Source organism: Apium graveolens, chromosome 9, assembly GCF_009905375.1.
Source record: "Apium graveolens cultivar Ventura chromosome 9, ASM990537v1, whole genome shotgun sequence".
Classification (NCBI taxonomy): domain Eukaryota; kingdom Viridiplantae; phylum Streptophyta; class Magnoliopsida; order Apiales; family Apiaceae; genus Apium; species Apium graveolens.
In genome coordinates this window covers 281,682,057-281,698,338 of record NC_133655.1, presented here as the reverse complement: position 1 = coordinate 281,698,338, position 16,282 = coordinate 281,682,057, and positions in this window count along the sequence as shown.

Genomic DNA, 16,282 nt, shown 5'->3' with positions numbered 1-16,282 from the left:
ACCCAAAATACCATAAGTGTAAAGGTACCCCCTGCAAGCATTTAACAAATGGGATCTTCATGCGAAAATAAGAGAAAAAAGAAAAGAAAGAAAAAAATAATGGGATGTAAACCAACTTATTTAATAAATATTGATACTAGAACAAAAAGATTAAGACGTGCGTAATAAGGGAAAAACATCTAAGAAAAAATCAAATGAAATTTAGAGCCATTAAAGACGTTCCCCGTTAGGAAAAACATCTAGACCTGAAATAAATAGAATATAGATATGTAAAAAAGGACATGCTCGTGAGAAAAATCCCAATATAAAATCGAATCAAATAAAAAGTTTTATTGTAAAACTTTTATACAAATATCTCCAAAATTAACTATAAAAATTACTGGAAATATAAACAACTAGAATGTAGTATAACACTGACTAGAAACGGATAGACCATTACATCACTATTACATTAAATGTTATTGGAAAATAAATTAAATTGATAGAGAATGAAGCTCTGTAAATCAATCTTTACGAGGACGTCCTGGTGGCCAATGATTTAAAAGCTAACCAACACTACTTCCACCAGACAGAACAACATTGTTTCCACCAGATTGACCAACATAGCTTCCACCAGACTGACCCCCATTATTCATGCGATTACCAAATCAAAGATGACCAAAATTACTCATGTCATTGCCAACTCCAAGATTAAGAATTCGATTGTTTGAGAATGGCTGAGGATGATGTTCTTCACTGTTGAGAAAAAATAATGTGACTGAAATGGGTAAGAAATTAAGATTTGTTTATGCATGTATATATAGAAAAGATTATGTTCAGACTTTTTCTATTTTATTTATTTACTTTGAAACCATATAGATGAGTTGGGCCTTAAAGCCTTTTGTACATGGATCTTGACTTATTTTACATGTATATCTTAATGACAATGTTAATAATTTCGGATATATTTCGATGATGGGACCAACAAGTTAGACGAATCATAACAAAATATCATAAATTTATTGGCTTATAAATAGAAATACTGAATTAATTCTAATTATCCCACAATAAAACCATGAATCCATATTATGATACCCAACAACTTACAAATTATTTTGCATTCACTTACTCACAAAATAATGAATATTTATGAATATGTTATCTTATTAAATATGATAGATACTACATCTTAATAATAATAAAATAATATAAAAACAAAAAAAGTATTATCCATGATAATTGAAATACAATGCAATAAATATTGTAACAAAATGCAAAAACTTTTACTAGTAATGACTGTTTATATTTTTATTATAGTTATGATATAAAATTCTTATATAAGGTTATTAAAACAAATCATCAAACAAATTATATATTTCTTAGAAGAATAAATGAAAATTGATTAAAATTTGATAAGGAGAAGGATATAAAATTTAATTAGACTAGTGCGCCTAAAATTTAGATCAGATTTCAATACATATAACATGTAGGTTAGGAATTAGAGTTTCAAAATACTATATATAGATCATATGTATATATCTCATCATTGTTATTAGAACTTGTAGAGTTTTATAGATACAAATCGACAATGTGGTAAATTTCGTCCCTATAACTTTCATTTGTGGTTTTCAAGAAAACATTAGTTAGTTAGTAAAAGGCTAATACGAATATGATCAGGCTTTAGTTAAGTTTTCGATCCATTTTCTAGATGATGTAATTTGGAATATGTCGCTTCTAGATGATAATTTTGAGATTCTGAATTACGAATATATAAGAATCAGAACGTATGACCGAGTAAGTGGGTTGTAGTGACTATTTTCTAAAAATTCAGGACCATAATTATTGGGTTGTAGTAATCGTGATAAGAATCGAAAGTGTTCGTATCGTGTATCATATCATGTAGATTATCTCTTTTTTATATGTGTATGTTATTGACGGTGTTAGTTAGATCGATTGATTTCCGTTAGGGTTGTATATCTCATTACATGAAGTTTTTCAGGTTCGGTGTAATAATTGAGTTGGATAGCATAGGAGTTTGATGACTTAGCATTAAATTATATTTACTTTCAAATTATCGGTTGTTATATTTTTGTAATAGTCAACTTTATAATAGAAATTTGGATTAATGAATATATTTAATTTTTGTTTTAATACAGAATAAATAGTCTAAAAGTCGAGCTATTACATATATTTTATTAAAATTTCAAATAAAAAAGAAAAATAAGTCAAAACAAATAAAATATTGAAATATAAAAAGTAGGTAGTTGGAAATATTGGACTAGTTTTTTTTTTGAAATAGTGTCCCAAGACTTTTTTTTCAATTTTCTTGAACCATAAAAGTGGAAGACATATCAATGTATAACACAACTTACTAGAATTATAGTATAAAACTAATGTAATGCATTGAAGTAAATTTATTCTTTGAAATTAATATATACGTAACACTTCAAAATTATAATTGAACTAAGTTTTCTTTGTATGCATTATTTCCTAAATGAGACGAAGAAAATTGGATGGAAGGAGTACCAAATAAGAATGCCAATTTTAATTTTTTATAACCTTACTCAAATGAATATTTATTTTATTAAATTCTAAAAAAGTTGACCAATTATTTTTCTAATATGTAATATTTCATTTACAATAATGATTCCATGAAATATTACTCGATTATTCATTATGTTTTATTTTCCCATTTGGAAATGTAATTTTTTTTTTATAAAAAAATAATTTTAACAATCACTCATATTATTATAAGATCTGTTCAAAAATCTAATTTTTCCCCTTAAATATGAGGTATTTTCTTTTGTTAATTTTACTAACAGGTAGTTGCGCTTTGCAAATGATGTGAATGTTGGCCTGCTGGCCGAACATTAAGGCCCAATAGGATATTAGGAACCCAAAATACCAGAAGTGTAAAGGTACCTCCTATAAGCATTTAACAAATGGGATCTTCAACCGAAAATAAGAGAAAAAAGAAAAGAAAGAAAAAAATAATGGGATGTAAACAAACATATTTAATAAATATTGATACCATAACAAAAAGATTAGGACGTGCGTAATAAGGGATAAAACATCTAAGACAAAATCAAATAAAATTTAGGGCCATTAAAGATGTTCCCGTTAGAAAAAACATCTAGACCTGAAATAAATAGAATATAGATATATAAAAAGGACATGCTCGTGACGAAAAACCCAACATAAAATCGAATCAAATAAAAAGGTTTGTTGTAAAACTTTTTTACAAATATCTCCAAAATTAAATATAAAAATTACTGGAAATATAAGCAACTAGAATGTAATATATCACTGACTAAAAATGGATAGACCACTACATCACTATTACATTAAATGTTATTGGAAAATAAATTAAATTGATAGAGAATGAAGCTCTCTAGATCAATATTTATGAGGACGTCCATGTGGCCAACGAAAACTTAACCAACTCTACTTCCAGCAGACTGATTAACATTGCTTCCACCATATTGACCATCATTGCTTCCACCAGATTGACCCCCATTGCTCATGCGATTACCAAATCTAAGATGACCAAAATTACTCATATCATTACCAACTCCAAGATTAAGAATTGGATTGTTTGAAAATGGCCCAGGATGATTTTCTTCACTGTTGGGAAGAGCAGGATTATAGTAACCCATTGAATTTGGGATAGAAAGAGTCGGATCAGAGTATTCCATTGAATTTCGGAAAGAACTTCGTCATGATGGCTATATGACATACAAAGTTTCCACACAGTTAGAAAGAAGTTAAATGTTCATTGGGTACGTGATTATGCATATAATATCACTACCCGTAAAAGAAAATTATTCTAATAGTAAGCAAGTCAATATTATATAACATATGAGGTATGAAAGGTACAGAAATAGTTAAAAATTCAAAATCAATAAAAAATCCAAGTGAACGTAATAATATTTAATCGGATGAGAAAAAATCGATTATCTATCATATAAGCTGAAAAAGGTTCGATTATCTATCAGATCTGATAGCAATCTCAAGTATAAAATGTTAATCAAAAAATAAATACAGAGTTACATTAAATAAAGAGATAAACATATGTGAAACTTACAAAATGATAACTTCCAGCCGTCTCACAATCTTTATGGAGCACTTTTTTTGATTATTTAATATGAACAATAAGCAAAAATAACAACCAAAGATGAATATAAACACTCATAAATATTAGTTTTTTTATAATTCGTCTTTTTGGAAAAGATCTTTGGTTTAAATTTAAAATACTAATTAAGAGATAAAAATGATACATGATAATCAATGTGACGTTGATTGAAAATAAATTTTATAAACTTAAAGAGAGAAATATATGTTTAGAACTCGATTTGGGATTTGTGAACTCATGAATCAGGCGGCCGAAAGAGAAAGAGCAAAGAGAAAAATAATGTGACTGAAACGGGTAAGAAATTAAGATTTGTTTACGCATGTATATATAGAAAAGAATGTGTTCTTACTTTTTCTATTTTATTTATTTACTTCGAAACCATATAGATGAGTTGGGCCTTAAAGCCTTTTGGACATGGATCTAGACTTAGTTTACATATATATCTTAATGACAATTTTAATAATTTCGTACATATTTCGTTGATAGGCCCAACAAGTTAGACCAATCACAAAAAAATATCATAAATTTATTGGCTTGCAAATAGAAACACTGAATTGATTCTAATTATCCCTCAATAAAACCATGAATCCATATTATGATACCAACCAACTTACAAATTATTTTGCATTCACTTACTCACAAGATAATGAATATTTATGATGTTATCTTATTAAACATGATAGATACTACATCTTAACAATAATAAAATAATGTAAAAATATAAAAAGTATTATCCATGATAATTGAAAGACAATGCAATAAAAATTGTAAAAAATGCAAAAATATTTACTAGTATTGACTGTTTTTATTTTTATTTTACTTATGATATAAAATTCTTACATAAAGTTATTAAAACAAATCATAAAACAAATTATATATTTATTCGAAGAATAAAAGAAAAATGATTAAAATTTGATGAGGATAAGGATATAAAATTTAATTAGACTAGTGCGCCTAAAATTTAGATCAAATTTCAATATATATAAGATGTAGGTCAGGGATTAGAGTTTCAAAAATACTATATATAGATCATATGTGTATTTCTCATTATTGTTATTAGAACTTGTAGTATTTTATAAATACAAATCGGTAATGTGGTAAATTTCGTCCCTATAAGTTTCATGTGTGGTTTTCAAGAAAATATTGGTTAGTTAATCAAAAGGCTAATACGAATATGATCAGTTTTAGTTAAGTTTCCGATCCATTTTCTAGTGTTTTTACTTGTGTGTTACGTGTATATTCGATATCGAAACTTGGGCTGAAGAATGATATATTTTGAAATGATATTTTGTGTGTATATGTCGCTTCTAGATGATAATTTTGAGATTCCGAATTACGAATATATAAGAATCAGAACGTATGACCGAGTAAGTGGGTTTTAGTGACAATTTTCTAAAAATTCAAGACCATAATCATTGGGTTGTAATAATTGTGATTAGAATCGAAAGTGTTTGTATCGTGTATCGTATTATGTAGATTATCTCTTTTTTTATATGTGTATGTTATTTGACTATATTAGTTAGATCGATTGGTTTCCGTTCGGGTAATATATCTCATTACATACAGTTTTTCGGGTTCGGTGTAATAATTGAGTTGGATAGTATTGGAGTTCGATGACTTAGAATTAAATATATTTACTTTCGAATCATTGGCTGTATTTTTGTAATAGTCAACTTTGTAATAGAATTTTTGATTAATGAATTCATTTAATTTTTGTTTTAATATTGAATAAATAGTCCAAAAGTCGAGCTATTACATATATTTTTATTAAAATTTCAAATAAAAAAAGAAAAATAAGTTAAAACAAATACAAATATTGAAATACAAAAAGTAGGTAGTTGGAAATATTGGAGTAGTTTTTTTTTGAAATAGTGTCCCGAGACTTTTTTTTCAATTTTCTTGAACCATAAAAGTGGAAGACATAACTTACTAGAATTATAGTATAAAACTAATGCAATATATTGAAGTAAATTTTTTCTTTGAAATTAATATATAGGTAACAATTAAAAATTATAATTAAACTAAGTTTTCTTAGTATGGATTATTTTCTAAATGAGACGAAGAAAATCGGATGGAAGGAGTACCAAATAAAAATGCCAATTTTAATTTTTATAACCATACTCAAATGAATATTTGTTTTATTAAATTCTAAAAAAGTTGAACAATTATTTTTCTAATATGTAATATTTCATTTACAATAATGATTCCATGAAATATTACTCGATTATTCATTATGTTTTATTTTCCCATTTAGAAAAGTAATTTTTTTTTAAAAAAAATTAAATTTAACAATCACTCATATTATTATAAGATCTGTTCAAAAATCTATTTTTCCCCCTTACGTATGAGGTATTTTCTTTTTTTAATTTTACAAATAAGTATTTGCGATTTGCAAATGACGTGAATGCTAGCCTGCTAGCCCAACATTAAGGCCCAATAGGAAATTAAGAACCCAAAATACCAGAAGTGCAAAGGTACCTCCTTCAAGCATTTAACAAATGTGATATTCATGCAAAAATAAGAGAAAAGAGAAAAGAAAGAAAAAAATAATGGGATGTAAACCAACATATTTAATAAATGTTGATACTAGAACAAAAAGGTTAAGACGTGCGTAATAAGGGAAAAACATCTAAAAAAAATCAAATGAAATTTAGAGCCATTAAAAACGTTCCCCATTAGAAAAAACATGTAGACCTGAAATAAATAGAATATAGATATGTAAAAAAGGATATGCTCGTTAGGAAAATCCCCACATAAAATCGAATCAAATAAAAAGTTTTATTGTAAAACTTTTATATAAATATCTCCAAAATTTAATATAAAAATTACTGGAAATATAAACAACTAGAATGTAGTATATCACTCACTAGAAAGGGATAGACCATTACATCACTATTACATTAAATGTTATTGGAAAATAAATTAAATTATTAGAGAATGAAGCTCTGTAAATTAATCTTTATGAGGACGTCCTCGTGGCCAACGATTTAAAAACTAACCAACACTACTTCCACCAGACTGATCAACATTGCTTCCACCAGATTGACCAACATTGCTTCCACTAGACTGACCCCCATTACTCAAGCGATTACCAAATCCAAGATGACCAAAATTACTCATGTCATTAGCAGCTCCAAGATTAAGAATTCGATTGTTTGAGAATGGCCGAGGACGATGTTCATTACTGTTGGGAAGAGCAGGATTATAGTAACCCATTGAATTTTGGATAGGAAGAGTCGGATCAGAGTATTTCATTGAATTTGGGAAAGAACTTGGTCATGATGGCTTTATGACATATAAAGTTACCACACAGTTAGAAAGAAGTTAAATGTTTATCGGATACATGATTATGCATATAATATCACTACCCGTAAAAGAAAATTATTCTAATAGTAAGCAAGCCAATATTATATAACATATGAGGTATAAAAGGTACGAAAATAGTTAAAAATTCAAAATCTAAAAAAAATCCAAATGAACGTAATAATATTTAATCGGACCAGAAAAAATTGATTATCTATCATATAAGCTTAAAAAGGTTCGATTATCTATTAGACATGATAGCAATCTTAAGAATAAAATGCTGTTCAAAAAATAAATACAGAGTTACATCAAATAAAGCGATAAACATATGAGAAATTTACAAAATGATACCTTCAAGTCGTCGCCTTTCCCAATCTTTATGGAGCACTTTCTTCATTATTTAATATAAACAATAAGCAAAAATAACAACCGAAGATGAATATAAACACCCATAAATATAAGTTTTTTATAATTGGTCTTTTTGGAAAAGATCGTTGGTATAAATTTCAAATACTAATTAAGTGATAAAAATGATACATCATAATCAATATGGCGTTGATTGAAGATAAATTTTACAGACTTAAAAAGAGAAATATATGTTTGGATCTCGATTTGGGATTTGTGAACTCATGAATGAGGCGGCCGAAAGAAAAAGAGCAAAGAGAAAAAATAATGTGACTAACGGGTAATAAATTAAGATTTATTTACGCATGTATATATAGAAAATAATGTGTTCGTACTTTTTCTATTTTATTTATTTACTTTGAAACCATATAGATGAGTTGGGCCTTAAAGCCTTTTGGACATGGATCTAGACTTAGTTTACATGTATATCTTAATGACTTTTTTATAATTTCGGATATATTTCGATGATTGGCCCAACAAGGTAGACGAATCACAACAAAATATCATAAATTTATTGGCTTGCAAATAGAAACACTGAATTGATTCTAATTATCCCACAATAAAACCATGAATCCATATTATGATACCCAACAACTTACAAATTATTTTATATTCACTTACTCACAAGATAATGAATATTTATGATGTTATCTTATTAAACATGATACATACTATATCTTAACAACAATAAAATAATGTAAAAATATAAAAAGTATTATCCATGATAATTGAAATATAATGCAGTAAAATTGTAAAAAAATGCAAAAACTTTTACTAGTAATGACTGTTTTTATTTTTATTATACTTATGATATAAAATTCTTACATAAAGTTATTAAAACAAATCATTAAACAAATTATATATTTATTAGAAGAATAAAAGACAAATGATTAAAATTTGATAAGGATAAGGATATAAAATTTAATTAGACTAGTGCGCCTAAAATTTAGATCAAATTTCAATACATATAACATGTAGGTCAGGGATTAGACTTTCAAAAATACTATATATAGATCATATGTGTATTTCTCATCATTGTTATTAGAACTTGTAGAGTCTTATAAATACAAATCGGTAATCTGGTAAATTTCGTCCCTATAAGTTTCATGTGTGGTTTTCAAGAAAACATTGGTTAGTTAGTCAAAAGGCTAATACGAATATGATCAGCTTTAGTTAAGTTTCCGATCCATTTTTTAGTGTTTTCACTTGTGTGTTACGTGTATATTCGATATCGAAACTTGGGCTGAAGAATGATATATTTTGAAATGATATTTGGTGTGTATATGTCACTTCCACCAGAGTGATCAACATTTCTTCGACCAGATTGACCAACATTGCTTCCACCAGACTGACCCCCTACTCATGTGATTACCAAATCCAAGATGACCAAAATTACTCTTGTAATTACCAACCCCAAGATTAAGAATTCGCTTGTTTGAGAATGGCTGAGGATGATGTTCTTCACTGTTGGGAAGAGCAGGATTATAGTAACCCATTGAATTTGGGATAGGAAGAGTCGGATCAGAGTATTCCATTAAATTTGGGAAAGAACTTGGTCATGATGGCTATATGACATACAAAGTTTCCACACAGTTAGAAAGAAGTTAAGTGTTCATTGGATACATGATTATGCATATAATATCACTACCCGTAAAAGAAAATTATTCTAATAGTAAGAAAGTCAATATTATATAACATATGAGGTATAGAAGGTACGAAAATTGTTAAAAATTCAAAATAAAATAAAATCCAAATAAACGTAATAATATTTAATCGGACAAGAAAAAATCGATTATCTATCATATAAGCTTAAAAAGGTTTGATTATCTATCAGACGTGATATCAATCTTAAGTATAAAATGTTAATCAAAAAATAAATACAGAGTTACATCAAATAAAGCGATAAACATATGAGAAATTTACAAAATGATACCTTTAAGTCGTCGCCTTTCTCAATCTTTATGGAGCACTTTCTTCATTATTTAATTTAAACAATAAGCAAAAATAACAACCGAAGATGAATATAAACACTCATAAATATTAGTTTATTTATAATTGGTCTTTTGGGAAAAGATCATTGGTTTAAATTTCAAATACTAAATAAGAGATAAAAATGATACATCATAATCAATATGGCATTGAATGAAAATAAATTTTACCGACTTAAAGAGAGAATTATATGTTTGGATTTCGATTTGGGATTTGTGAACTCATGAATGAGGCGGTCGAAAGAGAAAAAATAATGTGACTGAAACAGGTTAGAATTTAAGATTTGTTTCTGCATGTATATATAGAAAAGTATGTGTTCATACTATTTCTATTTTATTTATTTACTTGGAAACCATATAGATGAGTTGGGCCTTAAAACCTTTTGGACATTGATCTAGAGTTATTTTACATGTATATCTTAATGACAATTTTAATATTTTCAGATATATTTCGATGATAGGCCCAACAAGTTAGTCGAATGACAAGAAAATATCATAAATTTATTGGCTTGCAAATCTATATATTATAAATTGCTGGATAACCCTTTCCTAAGGTTTGATATCCATATTTTAGTTCGCATATAATTTTTAACTTTAATTTGACCCAGTGGACTATCCATTTTAGGTTTATGAAAGATCCATATATTTTTTATGACCTATTTTAATTATAGAAATATGAATCATGTTATTTATGGTAAGTTTCTAATACAAATTTGAAGTAAACTTTAAATTTTTACAAATTTATTTATAGAAATAATTTCATAAAATATATAACATAAAAATAACTTATGTAACGAAAGTAGTTCTTAAATAAATTTATCATAATATGCAGATGCAATACACTTATTATATAGATAACTTAATCTTTCAGAATTATATTATTTAATTTTAATTATAAATTTATTTATTTATTTTATTAAATAATTTTTGAAATACCCGTGTGCAAACCACGGCCTATAAACTAGTAGAAACAGTTAATTGATTCTAATTATCCCACAATAAAACCATGAATCCATATTATGATACCCAACAACTTACAAATTATTTTCCATTCACTTACTCACAAGATAATGAATATCTATGATGTTATCTTATTAAACATGATACATACTACATCTAAACAATAATAAAATAATCTAAAAACATAAAAAGTATTATCCATGATAATTAAAATACAATGCAATAAAAACCGTAAAAAATGTAAAAACTTTGACTAGTAATGACTATTTTTATTTTTATTATAGTTATGATATAAAATTCTTAGATAAAGTTTTTAAAACAAATCATAAAACAAATTATATATTTATTTGAAGAATAAAAGAAAAATGATTAAAATTTGATAAGGATAAGGATATAAATTTTAATTAGACTAGTGCGCCTAAAATTTAGATCAGATTTCAATACATATAACATGTAGGTTAGGGATTAGAGTTTTATAACAATAATTTCGTGTGTGATTTTCAAGAAAACATTGGTTAGATAGTCAAAATGTTAATACGAATATGATCAGGCTTGAGGTAAGTTTTCGATCCACTTTCTAGTGTTTTCACTTGTGTGTTACGTGTATATTCGATATCGAAACTTGGGCTGAAGAATGATATATTTTGAAATGATTTGTTGTATATATATGGCGTCTAGATGATAATTTTAGGATTCTGAGTTGTAAATATATTAGAATCAGAACGTATGACCATGTACGTGGGTTGTAGTGATAATTTATTAAAACTTTAGGACTATAATCATTGAGTTATAATAATCGTGATAAGGTTCATTTGTTATTGTTATGTTATTATCTATATTGAAGTGTATGTATGTAATAAGAATATGAAAGTTTATCAAAAGTGTTTGTATGGTGCATTATATCGTACAGATTATCTCATTTTTATTATATGTGTATGTTATTTGACTCTATTAGTTAGATCGATTAGTTTCTTTGAGTGTTGTATATCTCATTGCATACAGTTTTCAGGTTCAGTATAATAATCGAGTTAGATAGCATTGGAATTCGATTACCTAACATTAAAGTATTTTGACTTTTGAATCATTGATAGCTGTGCTTTTGTAATAATCAACTTTGTAATAGAATTTTGGATTAATAAATTAATTTAATTTTAATATTGAATGAATAGTCAGAAAAGTCGGGCTATTACATATATTTATATTAACAAATATAAGTTAAAACAAATATAAATATTGAAATAAGAAAGTAGGTAGTTGGAAATATTGGAGTAGCTTTATATGAAATGGGCTGAGAAATGGTGTCCCAATTTTTTTTTTCAATTTGTTTGAACCATGAAAGTGGAAGACATATCAATTTACAAATATTTATGATGTTATCTTATTAAACATGATAGATACTACATCTTAACATTACTAAAAAAATTTAAAAACATAAGAACTATTATCCATGATAATTGAAATACAGTTCAATAAAAATTGTGAAAAAATGCAAAAACTTTGACTAGTAATGATTGTTTTTATTTCTATTATTGTTATGATATAAAATTCTTACATAAAGTTATCAAAAAAAATCATAAAACAATTTATATCTTTATTAGAAGAATAAGAGAAAAATGATTAAAATTTGATAACGATAGGGATATAAAATTTCGTTAGACTCTTGTGCCTAAAATATTGATTAGATTTCAATACATATAACTTCTAGATTAGGAATTAGAGTTTCAAAATACTATATATAGATCATATGTTTATTTCACATCATTGTTATTAGAAGTTGTAGAGCTTTATAAATACAAATCGGCAATCTGGTAAATTTTGTCCCTATAAATTTCATGTGTGATTTTCAAGAAAACATTGGTTAGTTAGTCAAAAGGCTAATACGAATTTTCTAGTGTTTTCACTTGTGTGGTAGTGTTTATTCTATAAGGAAATTTGGGCTCAAGAATGATATATTTTGAAATGATATTTGTTGTATATATGTGGCGTCTAGATCATAATTTTGGGATTCTGAGTTGCATATATATTAGAATCAGAATGTATGACAGAGTACGTGGGTTGTAGTGTTAATTTATTAAAATCTAGGACCATAATCATTGGGTTATAATAATCTTGATAAGGATGATTTATTATTGTTAGTTTATTATCTATATTGAATTGTATCTATGTAATAAGAATATGAAATTTTATCGAAAGTGTTTGTATCATGCATAGTATCATATAGATTATTTCATTTTTATTATAGGTGTATGTTATTTGACTCTATTAATTAGATCAATTGGTTTCTGTCAGGGTTGTATATCTCATTACATACAGTTTTCAGGTTCGGTGTAATAATCAAGTTGGATAGCATTGGAGTTATATTACTTAACATTAAAGAACATTGACTTTTGAGTCATGGATAGTTGTGCTTTTGTAATAGTCAACTTTGTAATAGAATTTTGGATTAATAAATTTATTTAATTTTAATTTTAATATAAAATGAGTTGTCCGAAAAGTCGAGAGGTTACATATATTTATATTAACATTTCAAATAAAATGAAAAATAAGTTAAAACAAATACAAATATTGAAATAAATAAGTAGGTAGTTGGAAATATTGGAGTAGCTTTATATGAAATGGGCTGAGAAATGGTGTCCCAATTTTTTTTTTCAATTTACTTGAACCATAAAAGTGGAAGACATATCAATTTACAAATATTTATGATGTTATCTTATTAAACATAATAGATACTACATCTTTACATTACTAAAAAAATTTAAAAAACATAAGAACTATTATCCATGATAATTGAAATACAGTTCAATAAAAATTGTGAAAAAATGCAAAAACTTTGACTAGTAATGATTGTTTTTATTTTTATTATAGTTATGATATAAAATTCTTACATAAAGTTATTAAAAAAAATCATAAAACAATTTATATCTTTATTAGAAGAATAAGAGAAAAATGATTAAAATTTGATAAGGATAGGGATATAAAATTTCATTAGACTCTTGTGCCTAAAATATAGATTAGATTTCAATACATATAACTTGTAGATTAGGAATTAGAGTTTCAAAATACTATATATAGATCATATGTGTATTTCACATCATTGTTATTAGAAGTTGTAGAGTTTTATAAATACAAATCGGCAATCTGGTAAATTTTGTCCCTATAAATTTCATGTGTGATTTTCAAGAAAACATTGGTTAGTTAGTCAAAAGGCTAATACAAATTTTCTAGTGTTTTCACTTGTGTGGTACGTGTTTATTCGATAACCAAATTTGGGCTCAAGAATGATATATTTTGAAATGATATTTGTTGTATATATGTGGCGTCTAGATCATAATTTTGGGATTCTGAGTTGCATATATATTAGAATCAGAATGTATGACCGAGTACGTGGGTTGTAGTGTTAATTTATTAAAATCTAGGACCATAATCATTGGGTTATAATAAACTTGATAAGGATGATTTATTATTGTTAGTTTATTATCTATATTGAATTGTATCTATGTAATAAGAATATGAAATTTTATCGAAAGTGTTTGTATCATGCATAGTATCATATAGATTATCTCATTTTTATTATAGGTGGATGTTACTTGACTCTATTAGTTAGATCAATTGGTTTCTGTCACGGTTGTATATCTCATTACATACAGTTTTCAGGTTGGGTGTAATAATCAAGTTGGATAGCATTGGAGTTATATTACTTAACATTAAAGAACATTGACTTTTGAGTCATCGATAGTTGTGCTTTTGTTTTGTAATAGATTTTTGGATTAATAAATTTATTTAATTTTAAATTTAATATAGAATGAGTTGTCCAAAAAGTCGAGAGGTTACATATATTTATATTAACATTTCAAATAAAATGAAAAATAAGTTAAAACAAATACAAAAATTGAAATAAATAAGTAGGTAGTTGGAAATATTGGAGTAGCTTTATATGAAACGGGCTGAGAAATGGTGTCCCAATTTTTTTTTCAATTTGCTTGAACCATAAAAGTGGAAGACATATCAATTTACAACACAACTTATTAGAAATATAGTATAAACTGATGCTATATATAGAATTAAATTTTTTCATTGAAATTGTTATAAAGGTAACACTTCTAAATTATATTTGAACTATGTTTTTTTTGTATGCATTATTTTCTTAAACGAGAGGAAGAAAATCGGATGAAAGCGGTACCAAATAAGAATTCCAAATTTTATTTTTATAACCTTAATCAAATGTATTTTTGTTTTATTAAATTCTAAAAAAGTTGAACAATTAGTTTTCTAATATTTAACATTTCATTTACAATAATGATTTCATGAAATAATACTCGATTATTCAATATGTTTTAGTTTCCCATTTGTAAATGTATTATTAAAAACATTAATAATCACCCATATTAATATACGATCTATTTAGAATTCTGTTTTTTCCTCTTAAATATAGGGTATTTTCTTTTGTTAATTTTACAAATAAATAATTGCGCCTTGCAAATGATTTGAATGACGGGTCTGCTGGCCCAACTATAAGGCCCAATAGAAAATTAGGAACCCAAAATATGAGAAATGTAAAGGTACCTCGTACAAGCATTTAACAAATGGGATTTTCATGCCAAACAATAAGGGGAAAAAAGAAAGGAAAAAAGAATTTGGGATGTAAACCAACATATTTAAAAAATATTGATACTAGAACAAAAAGATTAAGACGTGCGTAATAAGGAAATACAAAATGAATATTTATGATGTTAACTTATTAAACATGATAGATACTACATCTTAATATTAATAAAAAAAATTAAAAACATAAAAACTATTATCCATGATAACTGAAATACAGTGCAATAGAAATTGTGAAAAAATGCAAAAACTTTGACTAGTAATGACTGTTTTTATTTTTATAATAGTTATGATATAAAATCCTTACATAAAGTTATTAAACCTAATCATAAAACAAATTATATCTTTATTAGAAGAAGGATAGAAAAATGATTAAAATTTGTTAAGGATAAGGATATAAAATTTAATTAGACTCTTGTGCCTAAAATATAGATTAGATTTCTATACATATAACTTGCAGGTTAGGAATTAGAGTTTGAAAATACTATATATAGATCATATGTGTAATTCACATCATTGTTATTAGAAGTTGTAGAGTTTTATAAATACAAATCGGTAATCTGGTAAATTTCGTCCCTATAACTTTCATGTGTGATTTTCAAGAAAATATTGGTTAGTTAGTCAAAAGGCTAATACGAATTTGATCAGGCTTGACGTAAGTTTCCGATCCATTTTCTATTATTTTCACTTGTGTGGTACGTGTTTATTCGATAACGAAACCTCGGCTGAAGAATGATATATTTTGAAATGATATTTGTTGTATATATGTGGTGTCTAGATGATAATTTTGGAATTCTGAGTTGTGTATATATTAGAATGAGAATGTATGACTGAGTACGTGGGTTGTAGTGTTAATTTCTTAAAACTTTAGGACCATAATCATTGGGTTATAATAATCTTGATAAGGATCATT